Source organism: Kryptolebias marmoratus, linkage group LG16 (assembly GCF_001649575.2).
Source record: "Kryptolebias marmoratus isolate JLee-2015 linkage group LG16, ASM164957v2, whole genome shotgun sequence".
NCBI classification, from domain to species: Eukaryota; Metazoa; Chordata; class Actinopteri; order Cyprinodontiformes; family Rivulidae; genus Kryptolebias; species Kryptolebias marmoratus.
Genome location: NC_051445.1, coordinates 28,513,204 through 28,537,965, shown reverse-complemented (window position 1 = coordinate 28,537,965; position 24,762 = coordinate 28,513,204). Strand labels below are relative to the sequence as shown.

Here is a 24,762-nt window from a genome sequence, read left to right as displayed (position 1 = left end):
TCCCCGCTCAAAAGTTTTTGTCTCTTACGCTGATTTCTTCTTTTAACATTGTGAAGCTCTACTTAGAACCTTCTTAAGATCCAATAGTGCAAAATGCAAATTCTTGCAATTTTTTGACTGGTCTTAAGATTTTGATCAGGAGTGTATATATTTCTTTTACTCGTTTTTTTCAGATTTAAATCACATTGCTGACTGATTAATGTAGCATAATTAAAACTCAGAATTTGTTTTGTGAATGACTCTCAGCAGCTACCCCACCAAATCTTAGCTCAATATTTGTAAATGTTACTGAATTATAGGCATTTTGTTTTATTAAAGTCATTATGCTGTGCCAGTCATCTTGATTTGTGTTAACTCCAAAAGTTAAGTCATTTGTGTAAGTACACTGAATGCTTAAGTTTATTTAAAATTCCTTCAGTGGTTCATGAAACATTTTGGTGGTACACACACAATGCATGCACAGACAAGTTATCATCTGCCTTCACTTTGTGGCAGTTTGATCAGAATATTTCTAAACTGCTCTGCTTTTCTGTTGAGTAAAATTTCAGTATCAGTCTGAATGCATCAGCAAACAAATTTAAGTGAGCGTGCAACACCAACACAAAGAACAAGCTCCATGGTAAAGCACATCCCACATCTGGAGGAGTGTGCGGTTCAATGGGGAGAGTGGTAATAACCCTGATTAGTTCTAGTGTTGATAGCTTCTTATGGAGCTTCCAGGGGAGAGCTGAATAGAGATGGAAATCAGGGCTCAGCTACGGATGATTATCCAGCCACTCCAGATCAAAGATTTCCCTCGGTCTCATCACAGAGGATAAAGAAAAGATCATTTTACTCAGTACCGTGAAACTACCTGTGTCGTTATATTGAGGCACTTTTGAAAGACAAACCAAAGCTGTCTCAATTTAAAACAAACACACATATAGGACTTTATAAAATCTATTGTATTTTTTTTTCTAAATTCTGTTTGAATTTATTTTAAATTCTGTTCTTTTTTTCTGAATTCCACAATTTATATGGTGGAATAATAAAATAAAAGAAAGTAGAAAACCATCCACATTTTCATTAATATTAACAAATTTTAACAAAAATATAGCCAAAGGTGTTTAATCTAAAAATACATTTAATGCTTTATTGAGGTGCTTAAAAATCTCCCTTTAACTCTTTTATATTTAAAACACATTTAAGTGTCTTTTTAAAATAAAAGTCTTCTGGTTATTGTTTATTGTGAGAGTAAAGAAATAGTTCCTGCTTTTGTAAAATAAAAGTGCTTTGCATAAATTTAAACACCACACATTATTTCATAGTTAGTACATAAAATATAGTGTAACACAATTGTATTGTATTGTAATTGTGTGATATTTGATTCACTGCTGAAGAGGAGGAAAAGGTTGCATTGTTTTGTTGACAATTACTTTTTTTCCACAGACACTTTACTAGATGTTTTTTTAGCTTGAGCTTAACAATGCTTAACCTAAAACAGGCATAGTTGTGTTATGTTTTATAGAGGAATATCCTATTCCACACATACTGCAAAGCTACATTTTTTTAACAAACTCGTGGTTCTCTTCTGCTGACAAGTTTTCATGTGGTTGAGTTAGGAATGTGTCCCGTCCACGCACTGCAGACAGGAGGCTAAAGGAAGTATAGTTCCATTCACTGCAAATGCCAAAATTTAAGTGCAAAACCACTTAACCATCCCGTGGCCTTCAGGTTAAATTGACCCAAAGTTACAAGGGCTTCTCTACCTCCCTCTATATCTTTTTTCAGGGCTTCAGGAGGGTAAGGAAAAATTGTTGGGAAAAATTGATTTCACAAATCCCGAGACATTCTGCATTTTACAGTAAATTACATTCTTAACATCCAATTCCATAATCCCATTCACGGAAATATAAGGCATTGACATTAATAAAGCAGGATGACAAATCTCTGCCATCTCTTGTTGTTCAAAACTCGAAGACAAAAATGTCAGATACCTGCGTACCCTCAATGTGTGACGGTACCCTCATTATGAAAAGCTAACCTACACACCATCTCAACTCATTAATCCCTAAATAACTAATTAAAACTAAATGCACTGGGAAAAAAATGTATGTTTGAACATTCAGAAGAAAAGTAAGAAATGTGTGAATCAACAAAAATCAACACCTGAAAACATCTGAAGTGTATTTTTGTTTTGTCATGAAAATGTCTCATTCATTTACTGGTACATGGAAGGGTGGGACTTAAAAATTGTAGTGCAGCTAGCCAATAGGGGGCACTTGTCCTTTGTGGCTTTAACTTGGTGCTTTGGTCCTGTCTCTAGCTATAATGCACCTCAATGGGCCATATACACACATAAAAAAGCAGCATGTATTTGCATATGTAAAAACTGAGCTGCATATGGTCATCATTTCATACGTGGCCTCAATAACATAGAGAATGTTTCTGGAAAGGTCTCTTAGGCCACACATGAGCCTATGGATTCAGAACCAACCCACAAAGTGCCACGATTTAATGGGAAAAAAAATCTGCAGAAATTTCAGCATAATGTGGTGATGATAAATAAAGTCATACTTTCAGCCAAAGAGAGGGTCACGCTGCCGCTGAGAAAGCTGTGGAGGAAGCAGAGAGAACCATCTGTGAATTCATAAGCAAGGTGTTGGTGTATGGTACGTGCATGTGGAGGAGATGTCGTGAACATGCCCACTCGCATGTGGATCATTTCTTTGGCATTTTAACAGCTTCAAGTGCACCAGAGTGAAAGAGCTGACGTGGCTGTGAAGAGAAAACTGGGTTTCTTTCTGGATCTGACAAATGCTCATATTATGGTTGATATTAGCATACCAGTTAAATACTTAGAACTGAGAATGTACTAAAAACTAAAGTTTTCTCCTGCAACCAGTTTAGATGCTGCAGTGCACTGAGCTGTAAATAACTAACAAACAAGAGCAAGACTCTCAAAGTCACACATGCTCGGAGCCTCACCTTAATGTTGCTTATTAAGTCCTTAGATGTCCAAATTTCTGAGAACAAATATTAGGGACACAATCAATCCGCATTTAAGGATTTTGGTACAAAACCATAGCAACACAAGATGAAATAATTAAAAAATAATCATTTTGTAACCCTAAATTAAACTCAAAAAGTGAACTATGGTAGTTGTTTGCTTCATTGTAAATGCAGAGATTTATTTTTTACTTCATAAACATGATAAGTTTGTAAATGAGAGTTACACAAATGGACAAAGGTGCTGAACTACCTATTACTATAATCTATCTGGTTCTGCTACACTGTCTTTTCTAAATGTATAATCATTGTTTCTGGTGATCAACGGAAAGCATGGCTGCAGTGAAAAGCAGTGATTACATGTTAACGGTGTTCGATAAAAAGCAAACAGCAAAACTTGCAATTTCTTTTTGTGTTTCAGACATGCGGGCAAACACACCTGTTACATGTTTTCTTACGAGACTGGGCTGATGTTTCCCTCCTCAGTGCATCAGGAGCACAGCTAAACTTTCTTAGCACCTATAACAACATTTTTTAGTATAATGAAATTGACAATTCAAAATAAATGACCAAGCATTCCAGAAAGGAATGCATAATGCCTGCCGCTTTACATGTCAGAGTTTTGGACTAAGATCCTCTTAAGCTGACATAAGGGCTGTAACCATTTTGATCAAACCTTGAAAAACCATTCTTTGCAATGTCAAGCAATATTGCAAAATGTCAGGATGAGAGTTTGTGTTGTGAACGACTCTCAGCTACTGACACGTCAAATTTTAGTACAATATCTGTAAAATCTACTGAACTATAACTATGCTTGGGTTTTCTATTTTTGTGTCGTTTGGCTGTGGTGGTCATCTTGAATGGGGCTGACTCCAAACGTTAATTAGTTGTAGATGCACATTCAATGATTACTTTCTGAGAGCTTAATTAAAATCAGTTCAGTGGTTCACAAGATATTTTGCTGACAGCCAGGGTTAAACAATTAAGGGCAACATTTTAAATCTTACACAATTTGTTACCTCTCATAATATGTATTTGGGATTAGTCCCAGATACTACCACACCCAAATTTAGGTTAATATCTGTAAAACTGACTGAATAAAAGGCCTTTTTTGTAAAATTTAAAACCTAAAACTCATTTGCGTATCTTAACATGTTTCTGTTTCATGATTTCATGGTCTTTTCCAGCCGTAGTTGCTGGTACATATGTCAGTCAGCAAACAAAAACCCTGCAGTATGTGCAGGTTTATAATCCATGGAGTTTTAAGGGGTTTCAGCCGCTGCTTCTGTCCAAAGACTGCCTTCACTTTTATCTGACACTGAGTAGAGACAAGTGCGACAGCTGTTGGCATTTTGGGGGAGAGTATTTTGGTATTACAGTATTTTGCAGAATACAGTACAGAGGTGCAGTTAACAAGGCTATATTTGGGTGCTGGGTGTTTTTCCATCAGGCAGACTGAGGTGTGAAGGTGTTTCCTCTGCTCCTCTCTGCTACGTGTTAACATAAAGACAAAAATAGCAGATAAGAAAATCCTGGTAATTGAAGTCTTTCTCACAGTGATTCAGACAAGGTCCTTAAAAATAGTCAGTGCTACTACTGAACGGTTCAGTAATATGACTAACCAATAAATCATCAATTCTCAAAGTCCAGATTTTGGTATGGATCTGGACCAAACGATAAGAATATGCTCACATTACACTGTATTGAAATGCTTTGTGATACAATACCAAACAGTGGTGTTGCTCTTCAAAATGTAAAGAGAGAGCGAGCATGGGTTGAGCAAATGAGCAAGCCTGTGTCCACATAGGTAGTTGCCAACTTAGGCACTTTCTTGCTATACTGTATTTAGCAAAATTTCAAACCCCTATTGTGACTATTTTTCAAAAATGCGATGACCAACAAATCCAGTCACTTTTTGCTGGTGATATTAGAGACTGAGGTGAAAACAAGTTTTGTCCGATCCAATGAGCAGCGGGTGCTGCCGCCAGCCCTTCTCTGTCTCAAAACACTCACAGGGAGCACAGCGTCCCTCCCAGCTTCAGTCAGAGCAGGAGATATCCACCACACGGCAGCAGGACTGCTAATGAATCCAGCATGGGTGAGGCCGTTGCTGAATGATTACTTGAATAATGGCAGCATGTAAATGTAAAATTTTCTGTTTAAAATAAATCACTGCACTAAAATAACTTCAAGTGTTTCTTTTGGGTCACTTTTGTTGGTCCCAAGTCTGGATAAAGGAGGAGGGTTGGAATCGTGCCATTAAATAAAGTAAGAATCAACAGAAGTTTATTTGGAGTTTGAAAAAATATTTAGGCTGCTTTTACTCACTTTTTGTTTCTCCCAAAATATTATTCCACTCTGACCAATTATGTAAATTAAGTGATGACATCATTTAGAGATTTTTAGGATAGCCAATAGCTACTTCTCTTACTAAGGAGATGGAAACACAGGCTGTGACTGTTAGAGATTGTTGGCAACTCAAAACTGTGATAAAATCAGCTAATTTTTGGTTTCAGACTCACTAAAGTTTTAGTGTTTGTGAACAGCAAGCTGTGCAGCTGCATTTTGCATGGCTAAGTTTTGAAAATCCCATCATGTTTTTGCGAGTATGGCTTGCTAAAATGTATTTTATGCTGTGTACATTATTTTATTGTCCACCTCTACCAACATCATACCTGCCTTGGCCATTGTCCAAATTATATAGTGACAATCAGGAGGGTGTACTTTTTCATATTAGGACAGTTCCATCTATTACAACCCTGAAATTTTAAATATTTATTAGTATTTTCTCTGTTCTAATGTTATGTCTGCCATCTGTACTATAGATATAAATTACAAATAAAGGATCTTCAGTCAGTTAGTTCACATGGAACCCAATAATCCCTAGAATCAAATGTTATAAACAAAATATTTTGGAGTGAAACTATCAGCAGGACAGAACTTCAACATACAAGAGCAGAGCTCCATAATGTTCCAAACATCATCATCATGACAAAGAGGGAGATTTTAGTACCAAACAACATTTATAGCAGCTCTGTTCCTAACTGTCATGAAAGGCGGAGAACACAAAATAATGTCATAATAAATATAGCTTTACAGCCTTTGTCAGCTTAATAATAATAATGGAAAAATAAATCAGTACTCAACATTCTGTTCAAATGATAAAATGGGAAAAATGTCGACAGATAGAAACTCTGATCATATGTTTATACCTGAATTTGTCTGATCTTTTTGAATCATTTTAGGCCACTCCTGCTTGCTCTACAGGTTGGCAGGTTTGGGGTGGTACATGTCTTAATGACTAACTAATTTTTATTTCAAATTTAATAAAAATAATTTTCATTCACTAGTTGTTCCAGACCTTTGGTCTTATCTAGAATTCAGATTTGGACATTTGAATATAAAGTTTAAAAACCCCTGCATTAAATGTTTTTATGTCTAAAACCTACTGACTGCAGACTATAACCACATGGACAAAAACCCATTCTTCTGTATTCATGAGAAGCTTGTCTTTCTGACAAGAGCTGCTAAAATCACCTGAAAGCTGCTCCTGAGAGCGAGTGTATTTTCAGACAAGCTAAATGTTTAAATAGAGTATAAACTGAAAGTGCAAATTCATTTCAAAGGAAGATGTGTTTCAAATGGAAACAGAACTTAAATATAATAGACAGTATCAGGTAAGAGTGTTTTCTTTTGTTTTATTTCATCAAGACTCTTAACAACAAGAGTCAAAAATGCCTTAATCAACAAGATTCTCTTAATCTGAAACCATAGTGATGACTACAGACTGAAGTCATAAAAACACACAAAAACAAAGACAGCCTCACTGTGGCCTTGTAAATAAATGTCAGTTCCTGATTTGGGCCCAGCACAGAAAGAGAAGACCAAGCAGCACAGCAGTGACATCATAGTGGTGTGTCACACATTTATTAGTTTTAAAATCCTGAGGATATGTGCCTACAACTTTCTAAAGATTCCAATTTTGCAAAAGAGAAATTGCATTTTTTTTAATCTCAATTACAGGACAGACCCCAGTCCTCATCTACTGAAAACAGCAAGTAAAAGTATTAACAAATATGCATTTGGTTAGGTGAATTCTATTTATTCATGGGCCAATAGCCAGGTTCCTTGTGCCACAGTGTTTTAAAAAATCTTGGTTCAAAATCACTAAATTTTTCTACAATACCATTCGTATGGTTTAAATGCGTTTTAATGAAATACCAGAGACAAAGCAGTGTTTTTGTTTTTGTCTCTCCGCCCTGATCACATGAAGCATTCAGCAGTACTCCTCTCCTACCTGCTGTTTCCAGCCATCATTCAGTAGTTTAAAGTATGAGAAGTAGAAATTCCCCAAAACCTCTATTCTGTTAAAAAAAAGACTATCTTGGGTCAAGGCTGTCTACCAGAGAAGCAACACCGTCTCTCTTTTCAAAGTAACACAGTTTTTAGACAAATGTTTGCAACAAGCTACAAAACACAGCAGGTGAAATGTAAACAGCCTAGTGCCTAACCCAATTCCAAAAATTACTTTCAGCTTGTCAGGCTCTCAATGTTACTTCAAAAGGGAAGAAGAGTAGAAAAATAATATAGATACAATTCCTCTATTATGATAAACTACAAATAAATGTGATGACACCAGCCTGTTGTGTTTTAGATGGCACTACATTAAATGAAAATAAAAAATATATATATTTATTCTCAATACTTTACATATTAAATTAAACTTCCAGACTTGATTCTAAATATGTTCAAAAATAAAAATGTTATTAGTTACAAACCTGATCACAAATTGCTTTACAATCTGTTTAGGAAAAACTAAATACAACATTTTAAACAGAGTGATTGTCAACATGTTCACTTGTGTTCTCTCAACCCCCTTACTTATATCTGTGCATTTATATTCATAAAATAACTATAAATAAATATTTAGGTATTAATATACAATTATGTCTATACTATAATACACACACATACAACCTATATAACCTATATATATATATAAAATCATTGTTGAGCAATAAGAGATCAAATTTGTGCACCAGTATTAGTATTTCTATTTCTGATTTTAAATAAAGCAAAGAAAATCATGCTTTCAAATTTTTGTATTATTCTATGAAACCATTTTTCAGCAGCTCTTTTCATGAGAAAGTTTTAGATGGTGCAGTGAGCCACTTGATCCACTCTTCCCCTTTTCTCAATATGATGTGTCTTTTGAGACTGATCCGACAACCTCTGGGTACCATCCAAACCTAATTGTATTACAGTCACTGGAGCACAAATTCGCACAAAAAGCAAATGGCACCTAACCTAGGAGCTCACACAAGGACACAACAAGCTGTTGGATAAATGTTTATCTACCAATTTTAAGCTTAAGAATCTGCAGCTATGCCAAATAGTACTTAAAACTGACCCATCTCACCCCTTTTTTCACAGTCTTCTATCAAACAGTTTTAAAATTATCCATTAAACTGGCTAGGGCTAAAGTACACAGACAGTCAACGGTGATGTTTGTTTGTAAAAAATCTGTCAGAATTCCTCCATCACATACCATGACAATAAAAACAAGACATCACTGTCCTTTCTTGTGTTTTTGCTGTTTTCAGAAGAAATCCTTTACACTGTTTTTATATACATTTTAGCAGTGGCAGATATGCTGAAACTATAAATGATGCTGGTTTTTATTTGCTTTTTTCCATTGACTGTGTATATTTAAATAAAGTCTGCACAGTGTAGATGGCTAGCACTGTCGCCTTGCAACAAGAAAGTGCTGGGTTGTTCTGTCTAGAGTTTCCATGGTCTTGCTCTCAAACAGAAAACATTTTATTGTTGACATATTTAATAAAAAAAATTGACATGATCTTTTTTTAGTATTTCTCTTCACTGAATACTCTAAGTCCTGTGTGTCACAGACAGGAAGCTTCTAGTTAAATAAATAAATAAAACATCCAATATTCATTGTGTTCTGTGTGATGGTAAGGTTTTCCCCTCAGGGATTTGAATTCAGATTCACCAACACCACAGTAATCTGTATGTTGTTGTTCCTTCATGTAACTTGATTGTTTTGGGTTTTGGTTCAGAGTGCTCAGCAGTTGTATCCAGTGACTTAAAGAAAACGACAACCTGAAGGGAACAAAATGCTTCCCTTGCCAGTGACCTAATTGTACAGTTATAAATATGCTGTAATGTAGCTTTGTTTTTGTTGTTGTTCTCTCACAGATAACACAACAACACTTCCAATGCTAGTAAAAAACGGTCTGACCTTTCAGAATGTGGTTCAGTTACTAAAAGAGCAAAAAATATTTACCTTTTTTCAGGTTTGCGCGACAAAATAGGTTTAGATTTACAGCTGTGACATGAGAGAATAAAAAAGTGCAATCTTTACTGAATTGTTAGCACTTCTAGTCCAAAGGATCAATCTGCACAGTGTTTGTCTGTCAACCACCCAGCATTACTCTCAGTTTTTGCTTAGATGCTCTCTCCACAGTTGTTTCTAGAGAAACGATGTGACACTTTGCACTACTTTTATACCTTAGCAACAGGACTGATTAAACGAGCACTTTCCTCTGAACTGCAGGCTCTCACAAGACCACTGCCATTGCTTTTCATTCATGAATGAGCACAGGAACATGGAGAGGATACTTTCAGAATTTTAACTGTTTACATTTCAGGTTTATCCTGCTTCTTAGAAAGTTTTTTCCCCAACAACAAACTATCCAATCACACTGTGTAGCAGTCCATGACGTTACCCATGGCATTCCAAAATTATGTGTGACAACTACAATCATGCCTGGTGACAGAAATTTCTGACAAAAACTCTTCATATCTGTTTAAACAGACTTCCACACCTAATCTCTGACATTACTTATCAGGGCCTTAAGGACACGTTACAGAAAACTGAGTTTTAACTACAGTTAAGGTTTGATTATAATGTTAATGCTGTTTTGGCTGTAAAGCAGCTATCAGCCAAAGCTTCTTACCCTGTTCCTACTATGGGCAAACACTTTCCTGAACCTCTCATTTGGTCCTTAATTACAGGAACCAATGGTTATACAGAATCTGAACAACCTCCAAGCCAGTCTAATCAAAGATTTGCTCCAAATTACTGCTGAGAAGCAACTGAGGATATTCAGGGCATGAAATCATGGCACACTGCACCAGTCCCTGTGATTCAGAGTGTCTGTGTGGTTATGCCTAGGCATTTGGGGCTGTATCCCAGAATGTTTTATAAAAAGCCCTGTATTTCCAGGCAAAACAAATTTTAAAATACAGTTCTGTTCAAATCATGCATTAAGCTCAATTGAGGTTAATGTAATTATTGGTCATTTATATTTAAAACACGCAGAGGTCCAGTTGTGGTTTATCTATATATAAGAATCTAATTTAAAATACTTGCAGTATCAGAGTCTATTCCTGGCACGTGTAAATTGTGAACTGCAACAGTGTGATAATGTGCGTGGACCAGGCAGATAATTACTGTGAGAGCATGCCTGCATGTAGAAGTTGTTTTCCTAAGTTAGGGAGAGGCAAGCTCTTGTGTTGCTGCTGTGACAGAGTTAAGATTGTTCAACTAATTCAGGTTGATGGAGAGGAGGGGTTTTGATCCAGATAGTCTGCAAGTTTCAGTCAATTAAATTTAAGACTTTTAAAGACTTCATGCTTTCTGCTTTAATTTTAAGACTCGCATGAATTAGCAAAAATTAATGTCTTTCATTTGAATTCCAAATAATTCTAAAACTACACACACACACACACACACACAAAAGTTTCAGGAGCAAAGGAACAGTATTCCTTTGAGGGGAATATCCGCAAATTATTCCTTCTGACAGCGCTGCATGATGGGAGTTTTAGTTTTGTTACAGCGTATTAAAATCTTAAATCTGCAGACAGAACTACAGCACACTCACAACATATACAACAAAGTTGGTGGAGAAAAGAATGAACGAATGGACAAATTTAAGATGTAACAAATTGTATTTTAAGACCAAAAATGGAAAATCCAAGTTTAATACTTTTTAAGGCCTACAACTTATTAAGACTTTTTTAAGACTCTGCAGAAAACCCTGGTCTGATAAACCTGTTCTGAACCACTTTGGTTTTTATGTTTTATGCCTTTAAATATAATATCTATGGAAGGTAGAAAGATTATAGTGTTAAACCAGGTAATAAAACATGAAGAGCGCATGAAAATAGCTTTTAAAAAAAGCTAAAACTAAAAAACTAATTATTAGTGAACGGAAGCCATGTCAAACCTTTAAGTCTTATTATCTTTAAAATTTTCTACCAAGGAGCCAAACTTGTCTTGTAAGTTTTTTCATCTTCACACTTTAAGGTCTTTAAAAGTTTATGTTTGAACGCTGTTCGCTTTTTCTTTCAGTCCTTGTATCTGACGACAGCATTTTGTGCAGTATGTGCTATAAAAAGGAGGAAAGCGGATACATTGAAAACAAGTCAGGCAAAAAAAACAAAAAAAAACAACTATCTCATGAGCAGTAGCTGAAATTCATACCTTTAACAAAAAAATAAAATAAATAAAAATTAAGCAAACTGACACAGGACCTAAGACATGCACCATCCTTCAAATGGTCATCGGCATCACGTTTTCATCTAGCATCTCTTTGGGAATGAATGAACTTTATTGAAAGAAGGGATGATGTACAACTCAAACCTAAATGTCACCATTTGATACACTGTACCAGATTATAGCAAAAGCTAATTCACATCGGCAGTCCCTTGACAAGTTACAAAAATGAATATACAATTTAATAATAAAATAGACCGAAAATATGACACTATAGGTTGCTTTCTAATCACAATACACAAACACACACGTATAGGCTTAATCACTGGCACACACACAGACATACAGTTAACATTTACATACCTGAGCAGGTTTAAAAAAATTTATTTTTTAAATTAGGTTTAAAGACTCTCAAAGAGCTGCAGCTCCTCACGTCATCAGGCACTGTGTTCCACGTTGTTCGAACTAAAATGGTATTTTCTTCCAATTAATTTTATTTTTTGCAAACTTGCCATGTGTTGCCACAGAACCTGGTTATCCCTTGCGTTTAGGGGTCTTTTGATGTTTGGATGATTCATAGGTCAAAGTTAAGTGGCTAAATAAACAAATAAAAAAAAAATAGTTCTGACTTGTCTAGGACTTTAACTGAGTGAAACAGCATCTGAAGTCCAAAAGAAACAAAACAAAACACCATCATATAGAAATCCTAATACTGTATTACTGGGCTTGGCTAAGTCTCCAATGTTTGCACATTCTAACCACACCTCTGTTTCACAGTGTATTAATAGCTCATCTTGTCTAAAAGATGGCAGTGACTATACTCCAAAGCCTGATGTATTAAAACGATCAGTGATGTTCAGGGGCCATGGAAAAACTGCTCCAATCAACACCACAAAGCTCCATGTCTATGCTTCTGTTCCAGCTCACCTTTAATCCATTTTTTATCATCTTGCTGACTGTCTCCTTGTCTGTATCCATTCATTCACACCCCCTCTCTTCAATGACACCCCCTGTTTTTCTTCAATGCCTCCTCTTTGTCTCTCTGATGTTACAAATTCACATATGAGGTTCTCTGACGGAACACAGCCTTGGACACTGCGGCCTTGTCTGAAAGGCGAGTGATCAGAGGATGGGAAGATGGAGGGAGGGCGAGCAAGTCGACAGCACGGATATTTACCAAAGCTGTGGGAGGATGTGGATGCAGAAACAAAAGAGGACATCTAGGTTAAAAAAACATGCATGGATGCCTCTGAAAAGGCCAGTGTTGTGTTGCTGGCTTGTCTCATTCCTGTGACTCGGAGCCAGCAGTGCCTGTCAGGGCTCCACTGTGGAGTTTACTTCTCGTATCTGCTCTCTTTCTACCAGGTCAAACAGCTGACTGCGAACATGCAGTAGTACCTGTGGGGAGGGAGGCTGGGGTGATGGCACTGGGACCCTGAACCTGGCACTACCCCAGAAACACGTGTGGATCGGTCCTGTACACTTGACTTTCCTCAGAGTTTCTTAACGAGCCTTTATGATTTTACAGTCATTGTAACAGAAATGTCTCATTTGCTTGCAATACACAAAAATAAGTAAATAAATTAAAATGGAATGATAATTAAAGTCAAAGTCAAATTTATTTATATAGCAATATAGAATATAGAATATGTCTGGACATTAATTTGAACATGTCCATCTTGAATTTGGAGTCCTGAGCTCAAAATACTCAATCACAACAATGACAAGACCTTCCTGAGAGAAAAGGGAAAGGGAGTGATGTGAGTCAGAGGTAATCCTGATGTGTTTTACAACATGGAATGGTTATCTAAAATGTTGAAGCTGTTTTATTACTACAAAATCATGACTTGTGAGTAAATTTCACAGTCTACTTGACTGCTATAGGTCTGTGCTAATAACAATATAATGTAATATAGTATATGTACTATATATATAGTATATAGTATATAGACTATTTAAGGAAAGTTTCCCAGACTCAAAGAAACATTTGTTCTGTTCAGATGTGTGTTAATAGAAGACATATGAAAAACAAGGACTAAAGTTATTATTGAAAAAAAAAACATTAATGACCATGGGCACCTGGTTATGTGGTAAAATTGGGGAGGAAAAATAGAAATGTAAAAATCTAGGCACCCTTTGTGTCTACATCACATCTATAAGGGCAGAAATCCTCGGCTAATGAAAACTGTAATGTGCTTTTATGAGGGAGACTGTTTCAAATCCAGTAGTGTGTGTATATATAAATATATATTTATATACACTCATCGGCCACTTTATTAAGTACGCCCCGCTTTTACCAGGTTGGGCTCTTTCTGCCTTCAGACCTGCCTTAATTCTTCGTGGCACAGATTCAACAAGATGTTGGAAACATTCCTCAGAGAGTCTGCTCCATGTTGACATGTTAGCATCACACAGTTGCTGCAGATTTGTCAGCTGTGCGTCCATGATGTGAATCTCCTGTTCCATCACATCCCAAAAGTGATTGATTAGACTGAGATCTGGTGGCTGTGGAAACCGATGAAGTCCAGTGAATCCAGACCCATTAGACTAGGCAATATTTTTCAGTCTCTTATTGTTCAATTTTGGTGGGTCTGTGTGAAGTATAGCCTCAGTTTCCTGTTCTTAGCTGACAGGAGCAGCATCCAGTGAGGCCTTCTGCTGCTGTAGCCAATATTTGGACATGTTGTGTGTTCAAACATGGCATTCTGCAGACCTTGGTTGGAACAAGTGGTTATTTGAGCTATTGTTGACTTTCTGTCATCTGACCATACTCTTTTAACCTCTGACATTAACAAGTTTTTTTTTGTCCACACAAATGCCACTCACTGGATATTTTCTATTTTTTTGGACCATTTTCTTTGAACCCTAGAGTTGGTTGTGTGTAAAAATCCCAGTAGATCAGAAGTTTCTGAAATACTCAGACCACCACACCACCTTCAAAGTCACTTAAATCCCCTTTCTTCTTCCTTATGCTCTGTTTGAACTTCAGCAAGTCATCTTCACCATGTCTACATACCTAAAAGCACTGAGTTGCTGCCATGTGATTGGCTATTTGTATTAACAGGCAACTGAACAAGTGTACCTAATAAAGAGGCCAAGTGAGTGCAGCACAGTTTTAAAGCATTTCAAAAATGATTTTCCTTTCTAATCTCTCCCTGTCTGATTAGCGAACTAACAACTACTGGAGTAGCTGAGTTGGACTGACCCAACTCAAAGCTAAAGGAGGAAAGTGTAAAAGGTAGAGAATATTTTTAATACTATTTTTTCCATTTGTAACTGATAGAGTAAAATTAGAATCAATAAACTTTACCTGTTTTTGTCTTATTGCTGGGAATGATAACATGTTTTTAAATATAAAATTGGGGGAGCCAAAACATATGTCTGCACCATCACTTTAGAAAATGGGGGAGCACCAGCTCCACCTGGCGCCTTTGCCAGTGAAACTGTTTTTAAGAACATTATAATATATTTCAGGAGGAAGAAAACAATAAACCTCAAATGAAAATCACCTCTGCTTTGGACCCTTTTAAACATCCAGTCAGTGTGTTAGAGAAGGCCTTGTTGTAGTGATGGCTTATTCGGTACAATTATTTAAAATCTAATGAATTGTCTGTTTCAAATTTGAGCCAACATTTTGTTCATTTGTCAAAATATAAATAAAGAATACTAAAAAAAATAAAGATCAAAACATTAGGACATTTAATTTTGCATAAGAAACATCAATTGAGAATACAACAGGTTTGGGGTGAAATGTACATGGAGATATTCTAAGCAGTGTTGATGAAATCCTAATTTCATCTTTTAATCCTTGTGCCTTTAAATAAAACCCAAACACATAATTATTTCAAGTGTTCCTAACCGTAAAGATTTCATTTTATCTGAGTTAGGTCAAAGATGCTTTGATTGTTTTTTTTGTTCTGTTTTTTCTTTTTTAATTTCTGTATTCAAAAGCACTGGCCTGAAGTAATATTTGTTGGAACAAGTCTTCAAAAAGAATTCCTTGTCTTTGGCACGCCTAAATTTGCTTTCAAGAGCAGAAAACAATCAAACAAGCAAGGCTCAAAAGATCCTGAGAGGTGTTTAAGAGCCTAACCAAAAATGGTTTCAGAGGTGATTTTTCTGTAATTTTCACCTGTTGAGAGGTCACAGGTTTTTTCAGTGTTCCTCGCTTAATTAGCTGCTGAAAGTCAACAACAACAACCAGCTGAGCCTTTATGCTGACAGGGCTGATAATTCATACAAGGGCTGGGCTGACGGAGGGACGGGTGTTCTGTAGCGCCCCCAACAGTACAAGCTGAGAACTTGAAAAAGTCTGACAACAGTAGGTGTTTATTTCTTGCTTTTGTTGTCAATATTGGAATTTGAAAATGTAAAATTCAACATAATTATTCTTTTTTCTCTAGCATTCTCTTTGTTTTAATGGTACCCACAGATGTCACAGACTGGACTGAATGAAATCCAACAGCAGCAAAGGAGAAACAACAGAGGAAAACTGTGAATGACAAGTCATTCCGTGGCCGTCAGTTGGAAAGTGCGCCACAGCGACAGGCTCCAGCCCATCTGTGTCCTCCTCTGCAAAGGTTCAGGTTTCTCCCATCAGCAGCACCGGTGGCATGCTCACACCCTGTTTATCCATCACATGTGATCTGGACCGGACTTCACCACATGTTGTGTGTGTTTCTGCAGGGAAGATGCTGCTTTCAGGAGAATCTAATGAAAAATGGTCAATAATTCTTTTTTAAAATGGGAGGTGGGATCAGGGGTTGTGTATAAGAAATATTCCAAATGGTATGATAACTGTGGACTTTATTAATGAATGGTGCAGCGCATTTTAGCTCCTTTAAATATTGCAGTTCTCCCAGCTTCGCATTTTTTATTTTAAGACTTTATCATGCATGTGTTTTTATTATTATTATTATTATTATTATTATTATTATTATTATTAAACCACATTCTAGGGAGTCTGAAACCCTAATTTTACAGGATGTAAAATTCACTTGTTAGTGTTTGGACCAAATTCAACAAAGTGCAGTAGAAACCAAATTCTGAGTGCATCAGAGTTGTATCTCCTCATCCTCGATGTGTTCACCTTTAACCTCAGCACGAGAACAAATAATCAGGCAGTTGGCTTGTTTTTTTAAAGGGAAGGGGTCAGCAGTGCTGCGTCCCCAGGGAAACAACAATTATTCCGTCCCCGCGGACTGCCAAGAGTCTGAGCCCGAACCGACTTGGTGTGTGAGGAGAGCCTCACTAATATATATTTACAAATAAATCCCCATCATCTGCGCTTTTTATGCCTTCATTCCGAATTGGATTTCCCCTGAATAAAGGAGGCGGAAAAGGTGTTTTCAGTCAACCTAAAGGTGAACAGGTCAATAACAGAAGCTGTAACGTGTTCAAATGATAACAACAACAACAAAAAAATGTAATAATAAATAAAGAGAATTTACCTCGAGTAAGTGCGCCTGATGTAGCTCAGTGTTCATCCATTCCAACAGGGACAAGTCCTAACACAAGTCCACAGGACGCAGCAGCACAAACCTCGTCTTAGATCGGGAATAATTCATGTGGCGTTTGAGGGATGAAGAGAAGAGGAAAACTAACAGCTGTTCAGGTGCCGAGCTGCGCCTCCCCGGTGCGTAAACCCGGATTGGATTCTCCCCCAGAGACCTGATCTCAGCCAGCAAAAACTTCTCCGCTCCGCTCGGAAACTAAAATCTTTTCTTTATTTCCAGCTGCTCCTCTTGCCTCAAGTGTTTGTTCTTTTTTAAAAATCCAGAAATGTTCACGGTTGTTTGGGGGGGGGAAAGTTGGTAATTCTTCCAAATTTGGACTCCAGGTTGAATCTCTAACGCAGGCAGCGTCAAAGAGGGCTCGCGCCTCAGTCTCACATCCGCCGTCTCCTCCAGCTCGCTGCTCCGAAGCGTCCCTGTGTGTCCGTGTGTCCGCGCGCGCAGCCACTGCCACACTCCTTATTTGGAAGCCCGGGGCTCACGCTGCTATCAAGGGAGACAAATTCTAACGCAATAACTTCCGGGCAATCCTTTCAAAATAAACGCCTAATTAATGAAAGCTCAGCAGCCGCTCGGGTGGTGGAGGTTCTGATCAAAGCAGCGCGTGGACACCTTTGTCAGAAAGTCCATCCGTCCATTCAGTTTCTTTAACCGCTTCATTTCCTTTCCAGGTCACAGGGAGCTTGTGTCAATCTCCAGCAGTCACTGCGTGAGAAGTGGGGGACACCCTGGACAGGTCACAAGTCCATCACAGGGACACACCATTCACACGCTCACTCACACCTAGGGACAATTTAGAGTTACCAGTTAACCTAACATGCAAGGTTTTGGTCCGTGGGAGGAAACTGGAGTATCCTGAAAAAAAAAAAAAAAAAACACAGGGAGAACATGCAAACTGCCCTTTTGTCAGACAGTTCAAATATTATTTTTGTGAAGAAATATTTCTTAATCAGAGCATTAAAAGTTAGAGAAACCAAATTCTTATAATTTTTGCTGGATTATTTAGTATTTTATTTGAAAGTAATGTGAACATCTCTAAGAGTGAAGAGTAGAGGAAAAGATTTGTAGAAACAAAAAATAAATTAAAATGTAAATTTTTTTGTATATATATATATATATATATATATATATATATATATATATATATGTAGGTTATGTACTCCAAAGTATTAAAGCAGCTCAAAATGTAATTTTGTCCTCGAGTTCGTTAAATGGCATTCTTTACTTTTTTTTTTTTTTGTTATGAATGACAAACAGCACTAAAACACAGATAGGTATCAGAGGTCGTCCTCCTGGGAATGCTTTTACTTTGAAGGCTAATCGGTCATTTTCCTGCCAGCTTTTACCTCCACTGTGATCAAAGCTGAAGGCTTTCCTCTCAGTGTAAGAGTCACCCTTCAGCCCCCTCTTCTGGAGTCAAAGAAGAGGGGTCCTGTTGGGGCTGTGGCTCCACCTGCATCTGCCATCACAAAACAACATATTCAAGAAAAAATGCATTTAAAATAACACAGGGCATGATGGATCTGTTCATATGAGCAGGTCATCAGCCAGTTCACTCAACCTAATAAAAGAAAATGGAGGTTTAGTCATGTTTGATCAAAATGCAATCATGTTGGGTGTTAAGTTTAAATTTTGTCTTAAAAATTATACTTTATCTGTGTGTAAGTATGAAATGGCTGATTGATGCTGTGGTAATAAATGTTTATCTGTACTTAAAAGAAATGGAGAAATCTTTTTGAAAAACATTGTTGTGAGCACTGGGTTAAAATGAATTTTTTTTACTAAACATTAAATCAAACATATTCAAACCCGTAAAAAAAACATCTGTTGTTTTATGTAAATAACCATGAACAGATTTACAGTGTATGTATGTTTTGTTTTGATTTGTTGAAGAATTTACTTTTAAAAAAAGAACAGTTCTGTATTGTGAAATTTATGGTTTCTAAGAAAATGCTGTACTGTCATTCAAGACAATAATATTTTTACAATAACATTTTGAAAATTACTGTTGATCATAATTTACCATGAACTTCAACTTTTTAGTAAAATATAGTAATATACTTTACAAGTGCATTGTGTCTCATTCTAAGACAAAAAAAGTTTATGATGTAAAATTATTTTTAACATTTATATGTAAATAGGAAAAATGTTGACAAGCTAATTTTAAATACTTTTTTCACCTTATAATAACTTTGAAAACAATCATTTGCCATATGTTTTAGAAGATTCCTCATCTTCCTAAGGCATTTTTTTTTCTTATTTCAATGTAAAAATATTACTGCACTGGCACATAATTGAATTTGTTTTTGATTTCTATCTCCCAGAGTGAGTTTTAGAGGTTTAGCCTCATTCTTCTTTTACATTTCCATTTAACACAGTCTCTGCTGTCTTATGTTGTCACAGCAGTACCACCTAGTGACAAGTAGTAATAACAGCAAAAGAACAAAACATAACATCTCCCCTGTAACCCAAATAAAGATTCTAATTCACTTTAAACAAAAGTAGCTTTTTTTTTTTCAGAAAGACCTGTAATACGATAACGCAAAATAGGGTCTTCAATCAGAAGCACTATTATTGCAAATAGTCTTTTTTCATAAAACAAAACACTATCAGAATTACAAATGAAGTTAGCTAAAAACTGACTTTGTTCAAATTCTTTTACATTTTTAAGCCAACTTATTTCATCACATAGTCTATTATCCATGTTGGTGTCTTTCTCCTTGCATAAGTTCATTTCAGTCTCCAATTTGGGCTTAGGGATTCATCTACTATTATCAGTTCTTAAAGTTTGCATTCCATCTTTTTCTGCCAATGAGGACACATGAACAGTCCAGTCTGCTGTCTTACTGACCTTTTACTGATCTTTTTACTGGGTCTCTTCTTTTCCCACATAAAAAGGCTTCTTCATACTGACTGCAGTTCCAACAGTGACTTTGTTGGGTTTGGCTTTCCTCTTTTTGTTTATGTAAAGTAGACTTTTGGCTTGTTGTAAAACAATTGTTTCTCTAACTTGGTCGTCTTGACTATTGTCCTTAGGTGGAGACAAGATGTCCAGTTTTGTCCTCACTGGTCTTCCTCTGTGAAGCTGGAAAGGGGATTCACCAGTTGTGGCATCAGGTGAAGCCTGGTAGCTGTGAAGCCCTTCAGTAACTTGTGTTATTTGCAGTGCTTTAATCAGGTCTAGGTTCAGTAGTGGTGATCCAGACTGTACTATATAGAATAATGCTGGAACTTTACTGTTTTGATTTGCTACTCTTGCCGTAGCTTGTTGGCAGCCAATGACAGGTAGGTCACCTTTTGCATATGTGACTAGTTTCACTTTAGGGTCTTTCAGTGAGTGGTGTGCACAATGTTGCTTGTAGACAGTCTCTAATAAAATAGATACAGAAGCTCCAGCATCTACAATTAACTCCAGGACTTGGGGGTTTCCTTGTGGTGTTTCAGTGTTTATATTTGTGTTTTGTTTTATCACAATATTGAAGCCATCAGCTTGACATCATTAATACACAGTATTGCTAACTCAGGAAGAACCACTTCTCTCACTGCAACCACAGGTGATTTGCATACTTTTGTCCTTTTTTCTTGCAGTGTTCACACTTTACTTTAGTAGCTAGACAGTTTGTGTCATTTGCCAGGGGTTTATCAGATTCACATCTGAAGCAGTGATGTTGTTCTTTATGACTTGCCTGATTGTAATGAACATGGGGTAAAGGTCCATGTATTTGAGCTGTTTGCGCTTCTCTTTTCGGTTGAGAATGAGCATATGCAGAGTACAGCCTGTACTGGTACAGGGAGACTGTAGTGGCAGCTGAGAGCAGTGTAGTATTTTTGTTTCCACATAGCATAAGATGGTTAGAGCTTTGTCCAGTGTGAGGTCCTCCTTCAACAGTAGCTTATCTTTCACAGCATTAGAAATGAACTGGTCTCTTATGAGTTACTTTTCCATCAGTCCAAAATCACAATATGCAGCTAGAGCTCTGAGAGTGGCAACATAGTGAGTGGCTTGTGGTTCATTGGCATGTTGCAGTCGTTATCTGAATGTATGTCTGCACACCAATACATTAACTTTGGGAACAAAATGTCTTTAAAGGGCATTTATGACCTCATCAAATGTTGTACCTTGTTCTGGTAGCATTGAAAAGGTAACATTGAAAATAGTTTTACGCATGTACAGTGCAGTTGCACTTTTGGTCAAAAAAACCTGGTATGCGTACAAAAGATAGGCAGCAACAATGAACATGGCAGTGCTTAAAGACTGCAAAGACATGTTACAACTTTCAGAAAAACCCTCTGACACGTTTAAGCTGCATAATCCTTAGATGTCACGAGTACAAAGACCCCTTTATGGTACATTAACTTGAATCTAAAATGCAGAAGCTGCTGTTAATCACACTGTTGCAAACATTGCTTAGCTACACCACACAAAAAGCTTCTCTGTCACGTCAATTATGATCACAAAAAGCCTCACTGTTTGTTGACCAGAATGTTCTTAAAACCTGAGGAGGCATTTTGTCCATTTCATTGCTGAGAGTGATTTTTGAAGGTCTGAAAGCAGGGCTCGTCCAGGACTTAAACCCAGGACCTCTCGCACCCAAAGCAAGAATCATACTCCTAGACCAACAAGCCAAGACGCTTTGTAAGATCTATTTCAACCATTTGGGAGGGATGGACTCCTCAGTGATAGACCTAGAACATTGACAAATTTTTAGATGGAGAGAGGTACACTCTACAACAGCTTAAGGTAAGGCACTTTTCTTTCTTTTCTGTTTTGGTCAGTCAACTGGTTTTGCGTACGAAGTGTAGGTTCGTAAAACTAAACATCGTAAAGCTTAAAAGTTTCCAGTGAACTGTGAGGAACTCCAAAAATTTTCAAAATCTTCATGCTTTGCAATCTTAAGACACCAAAGCAGACATATTTTCACTGCACGTTAACTTTAAGCCTTAGAGTAAGCTGTTTCAGATTAGACTTCCTTGCTGGCCCTGGCTTTCCCCACCCCAAAGCTAAGCGCTTGACAATTTGTATGGGTGCTTCTCGAGAGGTCCTACAATGTGCTTAAGTGTTTGCAATGACACCTTCTGCCACTGGGCTTCACCTCACTCACATCTGGTAATGTCCCTTTTCAACTTCTCAGACATTGATCAATGAGAACACAACTAGATTTCTTGCTTCTACTCTAGGACAATACACAGTTTGACCATGTTAGAATTAAGGTTGTTCTAAAAACATGCCAAAAATATACACTACACAAATAAAATAAAAGGAGCCATTTTCACAAAGGTCACTGTTGGAGCTAATCTCAGTGTATGCAAACAGGCCTTAGTACATTTCTCCTCATTGATTAGAATTGATAAATGCAGCACAACTTTCACTCTGCTCACAAGGCTGAAACAACAAAGACTAATACCTTCCTTAGTGATACCCAAAACAGACACATTGGCCTGCATCAACCTGGACAAAATATTATATAATTACATAATTTGGTTTAAAAAAAACAACACTTAGTGATAATGTTGATAATGTTTATTTAGGTAGTGGGAGGGAACTTGTGTTTTCAGGGTTACGCAGTGAATGCATTGTTTTTCTATTGCTGATTTCATTTCTTGTCACCAGAGAGTGCTACTGTGACAGTGCCAGACAGAGAGACTGTCAAAGCATGACATAGTGTAACAATAGACAGAACAATATTTTAAAAATTGGGGTTTTACAATTACTCACAGTCTGTGAGTTTAAACCATGGTCTCATATATTTTTTACAGCCATTGCAACAAGTTTGTGACAGGAGTTAAGTATTTGCAACTTGTCAGCATTAAAATAAACATAGATCTCTTTACTTGTGTCAAAATGTTTTAATTCAGTGTGCAAAGGCTAACATGACATTATTTCATTGATACAAGTTATTTTCACATAAAGTCAATAAAAAACTTGCTTAAAACAAAGTTGTACTTTCATGTTATACAGTCTGTGACCATTTTTTTAAGTGTTTGCAGCTTGTCAGCATTCAAAGAAATAGACATTTATTGCTCTCTGTATAAATCTTTCTAACTCAGCCTGGCAAGGCTATCGCTTTCTCATTGAAAAAAGCTTTTTCATCTTTTTCCATTCAGAATCCCACAACTGCTTGCTTAAAACACATTTGTGCTTTAATTTTATACAGTCTGGGACTGTTTTATTGTTAAAAATGTTTGCACATTGTAATCATTGGATCTGTGTAACTGTGTCTATATGCTCTTATTTCAGCTTCAAAAGCTGATATATTTTCTTATTTAAGCAAAGGGGTTTTACTTAAAATCCTGTGCTACATAAATAAGAGCAAACAAACACAAGTTTTAGATTTCTGATAATGGGTTCCACTTTCTAGCAAAACACAGAACTCTGACCCTGAATTCTCATGGACAGCCAGCAATGATAGTGTTGTTTGAGTTTGTCCCCTCAGCTGCACTTTCTCTCTTTCTAAGCTGTACATGATATGTCCTTAGGCACTGTCCCCCACACCGCCTGCCACACATCCACTCATGAAGATAGTTAGCATTGCTGTGGGGTCCGGTCACACAGCTGGGGAAGCCCCCTGATGTGAAACCCAGAGAGATCTGACAAGCCTCAAGAGGCAAGAGCACAAACAAATACATATTCCTTCCATCACAGCCATTGTCCTCTTCTCCAGTCAAGGATAAACAGGAATGTGAGGACACATGCAGAAAAGCATCTGAAGACCACTTAGCAAACAGTGTTGTCAGGTTCACATATGATAAAGTCATTTCACATGAATATTTCATGTTGGGCTTGAGCTGGATGAAAGAAGTGCTGATGTTTCCAAGTCTATTCTTTATTAATATAATGCCTTATCTATTTTGTGAATCTTTATCAGATTTTTTTCTTCTTTTCAAGCAGCAGGATGGTACCACCATAGATCACCAAATGCTTGGCAGAATCCTGTTTATTTGCTGCAGATGTGAAGCAATCCAATTTTTGGCACATCGGAAATCTCGTGCCATTCTGAAATGATCTGCATTTACAGAGTGCATTTTTGGAGGCTCTTTGTGCGGGAAATGTGTCCAGCTATGACCAAGAGATGAAAATGACTTGCATAAGAGAATGAGGAGAGCAGCAGCTGAAATTATAGTTGGTCGCAAAAAGTATCTTTCTGTTTTGTTACCTGGAACTTAGTTTGATTTTTAATTTGAATACAAGCAACAAGTCTCAAAAATACTGCAGATTAGCAAAGTTAAAAGGGGGAAAATAACATATTTTAATTAATTAAAAAAAAATTTAAAAATTAAAAATGATGCCCGTTCATTACCTTCTAGCAATAAAAGATAAAAGGATAAAAAAGGTTTTTATTGGTTGTGATACCATTGCCAGTAATAAACAAAACTTACGTTGGTATTACCAGACCTAGAAGGAAAAGGTGCTATTAATATTAATAACAAGGTAATTACAAGCAAAAAGTCAAAACAATAACAAGTAAACAAGTGAGAGTTACAATCAGTCTCAAAATAATGCCTATGCATTCTGTGTAGGTGTGTGTAAGTCAGTGTCAGAGTTCTACAGCTTGTTTAATGTTTTCACAGCTCTTGAGAAGAAGTTGTTTTTCCATTTTCATAGTTCAGGACTGAATAATTTTGAGTCTCCTGCCAGAGGGTAGGAGCTTGAAGAGATGGTGGACAGGCTGGGTCTTTGCCCTCTGAAATTTGGTCTCAAAGATGTGGCTAATGGCAGGTAGACCAGACCCAACGTATCATAAA

General features: G+C 36.9%; 1 protein-coding gene across 12 annotated transcripts in view; it reads right to left on the bottom strand.

Annotated features, from left to right (window-relative positions):
• Positions 1-17,490, bottom strand: part of adgrb1a (adhesion G protein-coupled receptor B1a) — a 316,467-nt gene extending 298,977 nt beyond the window's left edge. For 6 of the 12 annotated variants that reach the window (XM_025010720.2, XM_017436771.3, XM_025010723.2 and 3 more), the window contains exon 1: positions 16,957-17,488. The gene's annotated coding sequence lies outside the window, so the exon portion shown is untranslated. Of the gene's footprint in view, positions 1-2,556; positions 2,595-16,956 lie in introns of all 12 variants that reach the window. The other 6 variants (XM_037980552.1, XM_017436779.3, XM_025010724.2 and 3 more) reach the window with 3 other exon arrangements.
• Positions 17,491-24,762: the final 7,272 nt, after the last annotated feature.